Here is a 13,532-nt window from a genome sequence, read left to right on the forward strand (position 1 = left end):
CCAGACATTTTGTGAATAAATATGGTTTTATTCTTTTTATTATGAATATTCCTTGTTTAATGATCCCAACTCTGTTCTACTCTTGATCTTATAAATTCCGTGTCTTACTTTAAGAAAGTATTTATATAAAATCTCTTCCTTAGGTTTTTCCAGAGCAGTACTGTCCAATGAAACTTTTTTTTTAGGGGCACCTGGGTGGCTCAGTGGGTTAAGCCTCTGCCTTTGGCTCAGGTCATGATCCCATGGGATTGAGCCCCGCATTGGGCTCTGTGCTCAGCAGGAAGCCTGCTTCCCCCTCTCTCTCTGCCTGCCTCTCTGCCTATTTGTGATCTGTCTGTCAAATAAATAAATAAATAAATAATCTTTTAAAAAATGTTTAAAGAAAAAAGGAAACCTTTTTTTAAAAATAAGGGCATATTCTGTACCATTTATTAAGTGGTTACCGATGGCTGCTGAGCATTTGAAACGTGGCTAGAGTATGACCAAGGACCTGAGTTTCCAACTTGAAATAGCTACATGTGGCTATTGACCTCCTTATTAGTGCAGCTCCAAAGAGCAGAAAGGAATCTAGAACCTAATAGCGCCCTTCCACCTTTTCTGCCTAGCCACCAGATAAGGCACTCACCTGGAGAGGTCAGTAACATTGTAAAATCTGTTTGGCTCAAAGTTAATTAGTTCCCAAATAACTTAAGCATTAAAAAAGTAAAACATTCAAGTTATTAAATATTTACATGGGATCCAGGCCACCCATTCCATTTAGAGAGAAAATCATTAGCTTGTTGTTTTTGCCTTTATAGCTGCACTTAGTGTAATATTAGAGAGTAGAATTATATAAAATCCTAACATTTTTCCCTGCCCCCCAAGTTTATGGTTTATTAACAGTAAAGATGTTTTAAAAGAAAAAATAACATGATCCTCCTTTTATTTTAATATAGTCTGCTCCTGACTCCTGGTAATGGCAGTCAAGCATCTAGTTAGGCATGTTCATTCAGTTTCAGTGATGGTAACTGGAGTTAGAAATATTGGTTCATGCATTTTGAGTAAAAAATGCCTTTTGAAACTAGCAATATTGAGCTTTCTGAGGAAGTATATAAAACCTAGTTTTTTGTTTTGTTTCAAAGATTTTTTTTTTTTATTTATTCATTTGACAGAGATCACAAGTAGGCAGGGAGGCAGGCAGAAAGAGAGAGGAGGAAGCAGGCACCCCACTGAGCAGAGAGCCCGAAGTGGGGCTCGATCCCAGGACCCCAAGATCACGACCTGAGCCAAAGGCAGAGGCTTTAACCCACTGAGCCACCCAGGCACCCCAAAACCTAGTTTATTAAATAAATGATTTTTCAAATTATTGAGTAGATTATTATTAATGTTTTTGCATTATAATTTTAAGTCTGAAATTGTTAATATAAAATTTTTAATTGAAGAATAATTGAAATACAATTTCATATTAGTTTCAGCATACAGCATAGTAACTCAGTATTTATATACATTGCAAAGGGATCACCATAGTAAGTCTGGTTACATAAAGTATAAATCTTAAAAACAACTTTAGGAAGGTTTTTGTCTTTCCTTTTTTTTTCTTTTCTAATTCTTACTCATAATGTATGAGAGAGTCTCAAATGTTGAATTTAAAGTCTTTAGCTAGGTTGTATGTTGAATTTAAACTGTTGGTTTACTCTCAGATTAACCTTCTCTTTGCATGTCTTTCCCCCCACCTTGATTGTACATATGAAAGTCAAGCAAATTAAATGTGTGTATGTATATAATATATAATGTGTACAAAAGTGCATGTATATATGTACATACACATATATATGTATGTATATATAATATGTACACACATCCTTGTGACAATAAAAGTTGGGATAATCATGAGTTGCTGCATATAGAATAACAAATAGGGAAAACAAAGCCAATTGAATTTTATTTAAACTTGTTTCTCCTGAGTAGTCATCTTTAAGAGTTCAGAAGACTCAGGGAAAGTTTGTGAAAGAAATCGTAGACTTTGGCCTTCATTACAGTCATAGGCTATCTCTTTACAGTAGCCAAAGCCTTTGCTTTTTTATTACTTTATGCTTTCAGATGCTATGTTATGTTAGTATAGTATGTTATTTTTAGCAGTACTCACTTTTAAGTTTTAAGGGGAAGGCTTTTTAAAAAGCTACTAGAAATTCTCCTGAATTACAGTTCTCAAAGATCTTTTTAACCATCCCCATACTTATACCATGATATGACTTGAACAGGTCTTTTTCTTTCTTTTTTGTATTTTCAAATCAGTATTTAGTTTTTTGAAAGGCTAAAAGAGTCACATGGTTTAAAATCAAAATCTATGAAAGTAAAAGTTTATTTTCCATCCGATCTTGCATTGCCTATCCTTTCTTCCCTTGCAAAACACCTGTACGTACACAAAACAGCTAGCAACTGTGTCCCTTTCCAGTTTTATGCATACTGAGGCAAATATTGAATCTTGCTCCTGCTGTTGTGCACAAATGTTAACATATTGTATCTTTCATTTTATAGCTTGCTTTCTTCTCATGTACCAATATTGCTTGAGAATTTTTGTCATTACTTAGAGCCTCTTCATTCTTTTTTTTTAGCAGCTGTATAGTATCTCATTGTGTAGCTGAATTTAATGAGTTGAGTGGTTATTTTTCTTGATGACCTAGAAAATTCCAGTTGCTTGAATAATTTTGGATAATATTAAGGTTCTGAATATCTGAATTAACAAATGTAAGATTTGAAGTATTCCAGTGATTTTGATGGGAGGCTTTCTAAATGTGTTACTCTTTTAGTATGGTTTAGTAAATAGACCAAACACATTATTAAACTAAACTTATTTTAACTTCTGTATGATAAATCAGGTCATCTATGTTAACAGTTTGGGTTCCATATATTTTATTATGCTATGTTTCCTTGCTCCAAAGGAAATACATCATTATTGTAGGATACAAGTTGTCGTATCATGCTTTATCTTATGAATTTATTCATTTTGCCTATGGTTAAGACAACTTTTTTAGTGTTATTGCCAGTCAGTTATAGCTCTTCTTTCACAGTGTATATTATCTTTGTTTATGTAATTTCTCATTCCTGTTAAATTACATACTTTTATCTCAGTATTTTGTAGATCTGTTACTGTTTTGTATAAGCAAGATTGTTTGAGTAATGCTTGCCTGTATTTTCTGAGTATGTGGGCTCAGTTGCAGAGGATTTGTGGTAGATCTGCTGTCCAGTAGCACTCAACTAGACTTCCTTTCAGAGAATTATTATTAGTACCTATGTATGCTTGTGGGAAAACTCTTGAATTAACTACATCAGAGATCATAATTTTTCCTATTCCAAGTGTGTGTTCATTTCTTTATTTATGTTGAAGTATAGTTGACATACAATCTTATATTAGGTTCAGGTGTACAACATATATATGCTCACCACCAAAAGTGTAGTTACCATCTATCACCATACAACATTATTACAATATTATTGACTATATTCCCAATACTATTGACTATATTCTTTTTTAATGAGCTTTCTCAACATGTTTGCTTCTTACAGACTTTTAAAGTCTGTATTTCATTTTATTCTCTAGCATTTCCTGTCCACTAAAAAATGTTTAACCTGACCATTAGTGTAGTTTGAGAGGATTAATGACCTCAGCAGTCCACTGACTTTTGATGAGAATCTTCTTGGTAAGGCCCAGTGAAAGGAAAAACTGCTTATTACTTCTTCTGAGGTTTTTGTGTTTTTTTTTTTTAAGATTTTATTTATTTATATGATAGAGATCACAAGTAGGCAGAGAGGTAGGCAGAAAGAAAGGCAGGCACAGAAGCAGGTTCCCCACCAAGCAGAGAGCCCAATGCAGGGCTCAATCCAGGACCCTGAGATTGAGCCCAATGCGGGGCTCAATCCCAGGACCCTGAGATAGAGCCCAATGCGGGGCTCGATCCTAGAGCCCTGAGATCATGACCTGAGCCGAAGGCAGAGGCTTAACCCACCGGGCCACCGAGGCACCCTTCTTCTGAGTTTTGATGACTGAAGCTAACTAAAGTGTCTTGTTAGGCAAGCTCATGTTGCTTATTCTAATAAATAGTGGGATATTAACAGTTGGTTAAGTTATAACACTTTTTGAGGAAGTCAGGGAAGGGATATGGTAGATGACATCTGAACTGAGGTTTGAAAGGTGAACAGAATTAGCCAGGTAAATGGAGGGTCAGAGAAGGTGTTTTGAAGAGCACAGAACTGAAATGGAAGATCGGGGTGAGAGTGGGTAATGATTTAGAGAAAGACAGTTCCATGTGTCTTCTGTATACCATGTGATAAGGAGAATGAGGCTGCACGAGGAGAATGAGGCTGCACATGGATTTCTTTCTGCAATTGTTAACAAATGATTTCCTCCATCATTTTGTTAAAGTTCTGCAGTGTTCAGATCACATGTAAATGTTATCTATTTCATTTTACCAGACTGATAAGGAATCCGTAAGTCAGGTCAGATGAAGATAATCAAAATAAATTCTTGCTGAAAAAGAGATGACCTGAGAGGTTGGGTTGTTAGAGCACATCTTCATAAAAGTGAAGATGTTATTACCATTAAATGGTATACTGTATGCAGTAAAAGTATGCTGCAGTTAGTGGGGAACAGTTTGCATCTCTAGTTTTGTAGCATCATAGTTACAGTAACTAGCCCTGTGCTTATCACATAGCACATGTTCATGTTCAACAGATACTTAAATGAATGACTAAAAATTTAAATACCTGTGAGTAGGAATTGCTAGGAAAACAGGTTTAGGTTCAGTATTACTTTCCTGAGTTGCTCAACAATAAGAGTTTATTTTTTCCCCTCAAGTTTCGAACTCTACATTACAGCAAGCATTCAAGCAAATGTTATTTAATCATCTATTAGGAATATTATATGAAGGATTTTTACTTTGGATAGAAGGTTGACTATAAATGACTTGCAACCCATCCATATACACACATAACATACCCATTGGCCTTTCACACGTTTTTTAATTGAGTGACTTTTTGAAGTTGCATGGCCACAGTTTTCTTATGTGAGTAAGGTCATTGTATGTTAAAAAGATACTACACTAAGTTTAGTTAGGCAAAAGGAATATCTTGACTTAGATAATTCATTTTTCTTTAGGTACAGAGTCCTTTCCTTTAATTGATGCATCATATTCTTACCCCAAATAAGGCTGATCTGGGTTTTGTGGCCTGAAATGTAGACAATTTGGAGGGACTCTTCAAAAAAGGAATCCAAAATTAAATATAAAAACAAATAGTTATTTAGTATGAGAAAAGATCCCCCACAAAAAAATACCATAACCATCACAGAATCCAGAACAATAACTTATTATTATAACTTATTTCTGTTATTATTAATTGACTGATACACCTTGATACTTATTTCCTTCTACTTTGGCTGCATACCCATGGAACATCTTTACTTGACAACAATTTCTATTTCTTGTCGAGGGAACCTTTCCTTTTGCACACGGCTTTGCGAACTGTAGCCTGCATACTAAATCTAGCGTGCTTGTGTTTGTAAATGATGTTTTGTTGGAACATATGCATCTCCAAATTATCTATGGCTGCTTTTGCAAACACATAGTGGCAGAGGTAAAAGACCAGATACCCCTTGAAGCCTAAAATATTGTCTGGCACTTTACATTAAAAGAAGCTTTCTCTAGTATGTTTGCTCAAAATGTTGATAGTTGTGAAGCTGAAAGAAATTTCCTAAAACCAATTACTGGTAATAATACATCTTTAATTTCCTTTAGTTTGTTTAGAGGGTGCTTCTTTGCTGGGGAAAACTCTAGCTCTTTGAGCTCAGTTAGCTGGACCATTCCCCAATGCCTAGAAGTGTTTGTGAAGTTTGGCCTTAGCATGCCATCCCCAGCAGAGCTAGACAGCACTCATTCAGACCTTTTCCTTGGGGTTAAAGATTGGGTCTGGGGGTGCCTGGGTGGCTCAGTGGGTTAAAGCCTCTGCCTTCAGCTCAGGTCATGATCCCAGGGTCCTGGGATCGAGCCCCACATCAGGCTCTCTGCAAAGCAGCGAGCCTTCCCTTCCTCTTTCTCTGCCTGCCTCTCTGCCTACTTGTGATCTCTGTCAAATAAATAAATAAAATCTTAAAAAAAAAAAAAAAAAGATTGGGTCTGGACGCATATTGTGGTCCAAGAGGGGGACAGGTTATTTGCTGGGGCTGGGCAGGTGTTGAGATAGTACATCCTTGATGGAAGTACCAGCATCACCTACAAGGGTAGCTAGAGAGGGAGTCCCTAAGCAGGAAGTGGAGTTGCTGCTACCTCATGTGCTCCCCAAAGGAGAATGAGCCAAACCTTGTAAGGGGCTCTTCCAAGTAAAGGATCCTGAAGCCTAAACTAAGCGACTTCATCATTGACTTCATAAATCTACCTATGTCCCCAGGACATGTAACTTACATCTGTTTGAAATTTTTCTTTTCATAAAGATCCTTTCTTCTCATGCACTAGGAATCCTCTGTTTTCTACCACCACTAACCTCCCCCTACTCTTCCCCAAAATAAGGTAAACCAAATGGGATCAGTAGAGGAATAAAATTATATTAAGGATATATAGTTCTTTGAGAATCATTTAGATGGGATAGAGCAAAAATAAATTCGGAACTGAGATGAATCAGTGGGTAGTGTATGATAAATATAAAATGAGCATCTGATTGTGAAATTTGTCCAGAGCTGACCAAGATGACCTTTTGCAAATAAATTGACCTCTTCTGTAAAATGAGGGGATTGGATTATACTCTGGATAAATTTATGGTGAAATGATATTGGGTTCAGGAACAGTGAAATCCTATCAATGACCCAAAGTACCTTACCTTTCCACCTTCCCTTCCCAAACTGTTACTTGGACAGGAAAGTGGTAGCATAATAAAATATATATTTTTATAATAAATAAATCTGTATGTTTTATAATAAACATAAATATATAATATACTTATGTTTTTACACATGAAATATATATACCACTAATTAGTATGTAATATATATTTTATGAGACATAATATACTGTATATGTAATTTACTCTCTGTATTTTATAATTTTATAATACATTTTATACCCTTACACACATATTGGTACCAGGGCTTGGGTCTCAGCTGGTAAATGTTAGCCTTTGATCAGCTGAGGTGGTAATCCTAGGGAGCTTCTTTCCCACCTCCACGTTCATTCCCTGAAAATTGAAACCCACACTTCACGTTTTACCATAGGTTTTACTGACCTTGTAAGAGAGAGGCAGACAAAGGGAAGAGGAGACAGAAGAGGAAGGAGGAAAAACTTTAAGCAGGTCCGCTTACCCTGCAGGGGAGGGAGAGGCAGAGGAGAGCAAGCCAACACCTGTTTGCTGCCCTTTTAACACAGTGTCCTCACCTATTCGCAAACATAACTCAGTCTGTAATGAGATCAGTTTGACTCTCACCTTTATCTATATATGGTTATCCTTCAAGTAGAAAATTAAGAGTACAGTAAACCGTGCCATTTGTGGTTTATAGCATCTATAATTTTGATTGTAGGTAATGCTAAAGGTCTTTGCCACATAATTTACAGTTTTTTTGATGTATGAATTTAAATCACAGGCACCATATGAGATTGATGTGTGGCTATAAGTGGTTTAGTGAGTGAGCCTAGTCTCTTGTTCAGTACATATTTTTTAGTAAGGCTTTTGGATATAAAGTGCTTTGTGTCATGATCCTAGAGTCCAGATCTAGTCCCACGTCAGGGAGGGTCTGCTTCTCCCTCTGACCTTACCCTTCTCATGCACACGTGCGTGCGCGCTCTCTCTCTCAAATAAATAAAATCCAAAATAAAATAAAATAAAAATTATCCCCAAAAAGAAAATGCATTTGATAGTGAGAGCGAGCTCTAGAACTTTTATGATTAGATTTTGGTGACTTTACTGGTAATTTTAAACACATGTTCAATACGAATGAATGGGAGGAAGGAGCTAGCACCATCTATTACAGGTTATTATTATATTAAAAAAATATGTGTATTGCCTCAAACAAACCACCTAAAAACATTGTGACTCAAAGCAGTATCGATTTATTTTTTATGATTCTGTGGCTTGGTGGGGTGGTTACTTTGTCACCTGTGCTCACTCATGCAGTGGCATTCAGCTGGCAGGTCTAATGGGAACTGGGCTCAGCAAAGTCAAGTAATAGGACAGGGGCCTTGCTCTCCATATGCCCTTTTTGCCCAGGATTTTAGGGCAGCAGTTCCAAGAGGGTAAGCCACGTTGCACAAGTATTTTTCAAGCTTCTACTTAATCTGCAGAGGTCCTGTTGGTCAAAGCAAGTGATATGGACAAACCCCGGGTCAGTGGGGGATGAGGGTATACCAGAACTGGGATACTAAGAGGCATCAAAAGACATTATAGAAACGATAAACCACTGTACCACATCTCCAGATAAGGTTTCCAAACTACAGGTGGCCGTTTATCTCTCTAAACCACAGAGGTGAGCTGTTTTTTGATACTACTTTAATAAGAAGTCTGTAACTTCATTGCCTGCCACTCTTCTCTTCCTCAGCTCCCCAAACCCCCTTAGCACTTTCCCATGGTAGGATCTTTGTTGAAAAGTCTGCATAGAATGCTGTTTCCTCTCCTCTTCCCTTCACCCCTTTGCTCACCTGACTGGTTCAGTTCTATCCTTTAGGTAGATTGTCACTTTGAGGAAACCTTTCCATGCTGGGTAGGTTTTACATTTTTCCTGCATACTGAATTTTTCCTTTATAGCATTTGTAACAGTTACTAATGTCTGTGTGCCCATTAGAGCACATTTCATGAGGACCATGCCTGTGTAATAAATTTTTTTACTCAACCTCACTTTCATTCCCACCCACCCCCATTTATCACAGTTCCATGTACTCAGTAGGTATTCAGTAAACATTTGGTAAATGATGCTTAACATGGTTGTTTTCTTAAACAGCTACTAAGGCCTTAAAAGACTATTTCTGCTTGATCCATAAGACAGCAGCTGTTCTCATGTGACTCCACTTTTTTCAATGTTGAGATTGTTACTGCTTTCTTTTTCTTCTAGTCCTTCAACTTTCCTTTTTTATTTATTTTTATTTTTTTAAGGATTTTATTTACTTATTTGACAGAAAGAGATCACGAGTAGGCAGAGAGGCAGGCAGAGAGAGAGGAAGGGAAGCAGGCTCCCTGCTGAGCAGAGAGCCCTGTGTGGGGCTCAATCCCAGGAACCTGGGATCATGACCTGAGCTGAAGGCAGAGGCTTTAACCCACTGAGCCACCCAGGCATCCCCAACTTTGCTTTTTTAAAAATCACTGTTTCTTGTGGAGTCTTCTATCTTTGATGTATTCTTTTTTAATCTTTACCTTTTTCTATTGTTTTTTCTTTCTTTTTCTGGTTCACATTGTGGAAATTACTAGGTGATAAAATCTCTCCTTTCCAGAGCAAATTATTTGTGTTTTCTTTTCCTGGATAATTTTCTCTGGTATTCACCAATCAGGACTCTTGCTTCTGTTTTTTAAATTGCTGGATTCTGTGTTGGGTTTTTTAGGTGGCCATGTAACTGAGGTGTTTTTATACTTTAATTATTTAGAAAATGGGTCCTTGAGATCATTGTATGGTTAAAGTAATTATAAGAATTCATCCAGATTCCTTGTTTATTTTTTTTAATTTTTAATTGAAGTAAAAAGAAATTATTTTTCTTTACTTTTGTAATTCCTTTTATATAAAAGCTACATATTGAAATTTCGTATTCGTGATACTAATGGGACATTTCACATGAATATATCATCAGAGTATTTAGGAAAATATTTAAAATAGCTTTATATAATAAGAAAACTTGGGATGGATTTTCCTGGATTAGTTTTTAGGAACTTGGGTATACACACACACACACATAAAAGCTGGAGGAGTATTTTGACTATTAATCTAGGCTATTGTGACCACTGAAAAGACTTAGTTATTTAATCATGTGATTTTTCCCCCCACACTGTTTATTTTGGATATTAATTAAATATATATCTTTAAAAATTATTTCCTTTAACAGCATTGTGTATTTATTGGATTATTAAAATAATAGTAGTTGTAGACAATTATTCACTATTAAGTCCCATTAGTACTTATAGGCAGTTGGTTGTCAAGAATCTATAAGACCTAGTATTTTCCAGTCTTTTCCCTGTTATTAACTGATTCTGTAATAAAAGAAACATCTATTTTACATATCTAAAATTCTTGCTCTGACCTGTTATATAACATGATTGTTCTGATAATGTGAAAAGAATTTAAACTATAGGGGCGGGGCGCCTGGGTGGCTCAGTGGGTTGGGCCGCTGCCTTCGGCTCAGGTCATGATCCCAGGTCCTGGGTTCGAGCCCCGCGTCGGGCTTTCTGCTCAGCAGGGAGCCTGCTCTCCCTCCTCTCTCTCTGCCTGCCTCTCTGCTTACTTGTGATTTCTCTCTGTCAAATAAATAAATAAAATCTTTAAAAAAATAAATAAATAAATAAATAAACTATAGGGGCGCCTGGGTGACTTGAGCCCCACATCAGGCTCACTGCTCAGCGGAAAGCCTGCTTCTCTCTCTCCCACTCCCCTGCTTGTGTTCCCTCTCTTACTGTGTCTCTCTCTGTCCAATAAATGAATAAAATCTTTAAAAAAAAAAATTTAAACTATAGAAGTGGCGGATATTTGTGATTTAAGTCTTACTCAGGATGAAGTTTCTTTTAACAAAGTTGGTGTCAGTATAGAAGGAATTTGAAGAAGTGGTAGTTGTCTTAGTTTTGGATCAGTGTAGGTGGTGCTTTGTATATGGACAGATAGCAGTGGCTCTGAGAAGAGAATCACCTTCCCAAGACTTACATGGCCATGGAAGGAAGCTGAGTCTTACACTTTTATGAGTCATTTGGGCTTTAAAATTTTTTTAATTTCAAAATAATTTCATACTTACAGAAAAGTTGCAAATATAGTACAAAGAATTCCTGCATATCTTTCATCCAGATTTGTAAAGCATTTATAACATTTTACCAGGGTTTCTTCTTTCTATGTATATACACATAATTTTCAGAATCACTTGAGAGTAAGTTGCCAATATGATGCCCCTTTATAATAATACTTCAAGATTCATATCCTTTAAAAATTTTAGTTCTGAGGATGAATATGAGATGGCAGTAACTTTGTACTGAAATATCAGGGATGTGTAAGATAGGATAGGTTCTTTTTTCTACAAAGTTGGTATAGTACTTTTTCGCTTTAATTAACAAATTTTAAACCTAACATTATTAGGCTTAGATTTTCCTTCCTTGGCACTTGTCCCTCAGTTGTTTTTTAATAGTACCTTCTCAGTTATGAAAGACAAGAAGTAATGGAGTTGATTAGCTGTAATTACTTTAAAGGAATGGAAGGAATGTTTTTAAAGACTTAATTAAGCCGCCGTCAACCTAGAGCTTAAGGGATAGCCACTGTTTTTATATTTCTAGCATTTATATATTAACTTTTATGTGTATAAGCTATTCTTGCATTCACTATAATTTTCCTAAGTTAATCAGAAAGGGATTTGTATATTTTTCAGACTTTGCTAGTTTAAGATAAAAGGGAGTGAAAGTTACATACTTAGACTGATATATGATTGTAGCAAAATTTTGAAAATCCAGTAACTGAAAATAGCTTATGGTTAGGTGGTTTCTTCAGTATTAAAATTTTATAAGTTGTTTTAGAATAAGGTTTATAGTGCCAACCACATTTATGTGGAATGTTATTGAACTGTTTCGTGTGTCTTTATTTCTTAAGCATATGTTAAAAGAATTTGTTTTAAATTTATATAAATATTTAGATGTGGATTTTTAGTTTTTTGTTACTTTTTTTCTTAAGTTCACATATACATTCAGTATTTTACATGTTAATATTTGGTCATTTGCAAGGGAATTTCCATAATGGAATTTCAGACTCTATTTGATAATATGTTGTTTCTTTCGCAAGCTATCACTTCTTGTTTTTCAGTTAAAAAAAAAAAGTAAAGGATTTAAAAAAAAAGATTTATTTATTTGAGAGAGAGCATACATGGGCTTACTGCATGAGTAAGGTAGGGGAGGAGCAGGGGGAGAGGGGGACCGGCAGACTCCCTGCAGAGTGGGAAACAGTCACAGGTTCTATCTGATGATCCCGTAGATCATGACCTGAGCTGAAATCAAGATTTGGATGCCCAGCCAACTGAGCCACCCAGGTGCCCCTAAAAGGACTTTTTGATGTTTTTTTTTTTCCCCTTGGTATCTAGTTTCCTAGTTGTTTTTCTTTTTAGAAATGAATACATTTTGACAGCATCATTCATACTAAAAGAGCTGTAATTTATATGAATTTGACTTAGAAAATGAATTAACTCCTCCAGTTTTGAATCCTTCAGCCTACTCTTTAATACCTTTGGATAATATATGCAAAATCCCTTTTTTTTTTTTTTTTTCTTTTTTGAGGTTATAGTGTTAGAGTTTGGGGTCAGGGAGCCCAAGCAGATGATGATATGTATTACAACTGCAGAAGAACAAAATATGTTTTGAGCAGGCCAAAGGCTTACTCAACAGTCTTCAATATCCTTTTGTAAGCCCAGTATCCTACTATATTCATTTTTTATGTTTCTAAGCAATCTTCATAATTTTTTAAATGGCTCTTGTGGAAATTTTCCTGCTGCTTTGTGTCCTATTCATGACTCTGAAATTCAAAGATGAGTCTGGTCTACAAAAAGTTAAAAACTTGGAGTAGTGTTACTTAGGAAAGTTTTTATACATAGAATTTTGGTCCCCAAAAGTACACTGATCTTACATTTTCGACTTTATTATTATAAAAGACATATATATATATATATATATATATATATATTCATTCTTTGGAATCCTCTTATTAAAGGAGGGCAATCCCCAGCCATAGTTAAGGAACCCAAAACAGCTTTATCTCTAAATCTTAATGTAGTCTATTTTTTTAACAATGCCCACTATTCATTGAACTGCCCACTATTCATTGTACTGTTCTTATTTAAATAATCCATCATCTGGTTATTTAAATTCCTTTTCTAATGTATTTATATAGATATGTTGTTTCATATTCATATTATAAATAATAAATTTTTGTTGTATTTGAAATTATTTCCTTGATTTGTGGTTTTGGAGTGAAAGCACTAGATTTAGGCCAGAAAACATGATTATTATTTTCAGAGGATTTGTAACTGCTTTGTATCACTCTTAATGGAAACTAAAATCGAATAGTTACATCCAAGATTATAACATTAAAAAAAAAACAACTTTAGAAGTAAACTGGAGTTTCCATTTTTTCATGACACTGTCATGAGGGAGGTGGCAACATGGTAAAACTTAATGTGCCATGTTCCTTGCTTGTAGCAATTAGCTTTTCGCTTATACATCTAAAAGGGTACTAGTTAGGTATATCCTTGGGAAAATTAGTACAATAATAACTGATAATTCTTTATATCTTCAGTATAGCTCTCAAGCATGGCCATGTGCAAGTCACTTAATATCTTTTTTTCCCTCAGTTTTGC

General features: G+C 35.5%; 1 protein-coding gene across 2 annotated transcripts in view; it reads left to right on the forward strand.

The window, feature by feature from the left end:
• LOC111151935 (Wiskott-Aldrich syndrome like) overlaps positions 1-13,532 on the forward strand; it is a 69,839-nt gene that overhangs the window by 20,370 nt on the left and 35,937 nt on the right. The gene's annotated exons all lie outside the window — the stretch shown is intronic.

Source organism: Enhydra lutris, unplaced genomic scaffold (assembly GCF_002288905.1).
Source record: "Enhydra lutris kenyoni isolate GAN:26980312 unplaced genomic scaffold, ASM228890v2 scaffoldscaffold27, whole genome shotgun sequence".
In the NCBI taxonomy this organism is placed as follows: domain Eukaryota; kingdom Metazoa; phylum Chordata; class Mammalia; order Carnivora; family Mustelidae; genus Enhydra; species Enhydra lutris.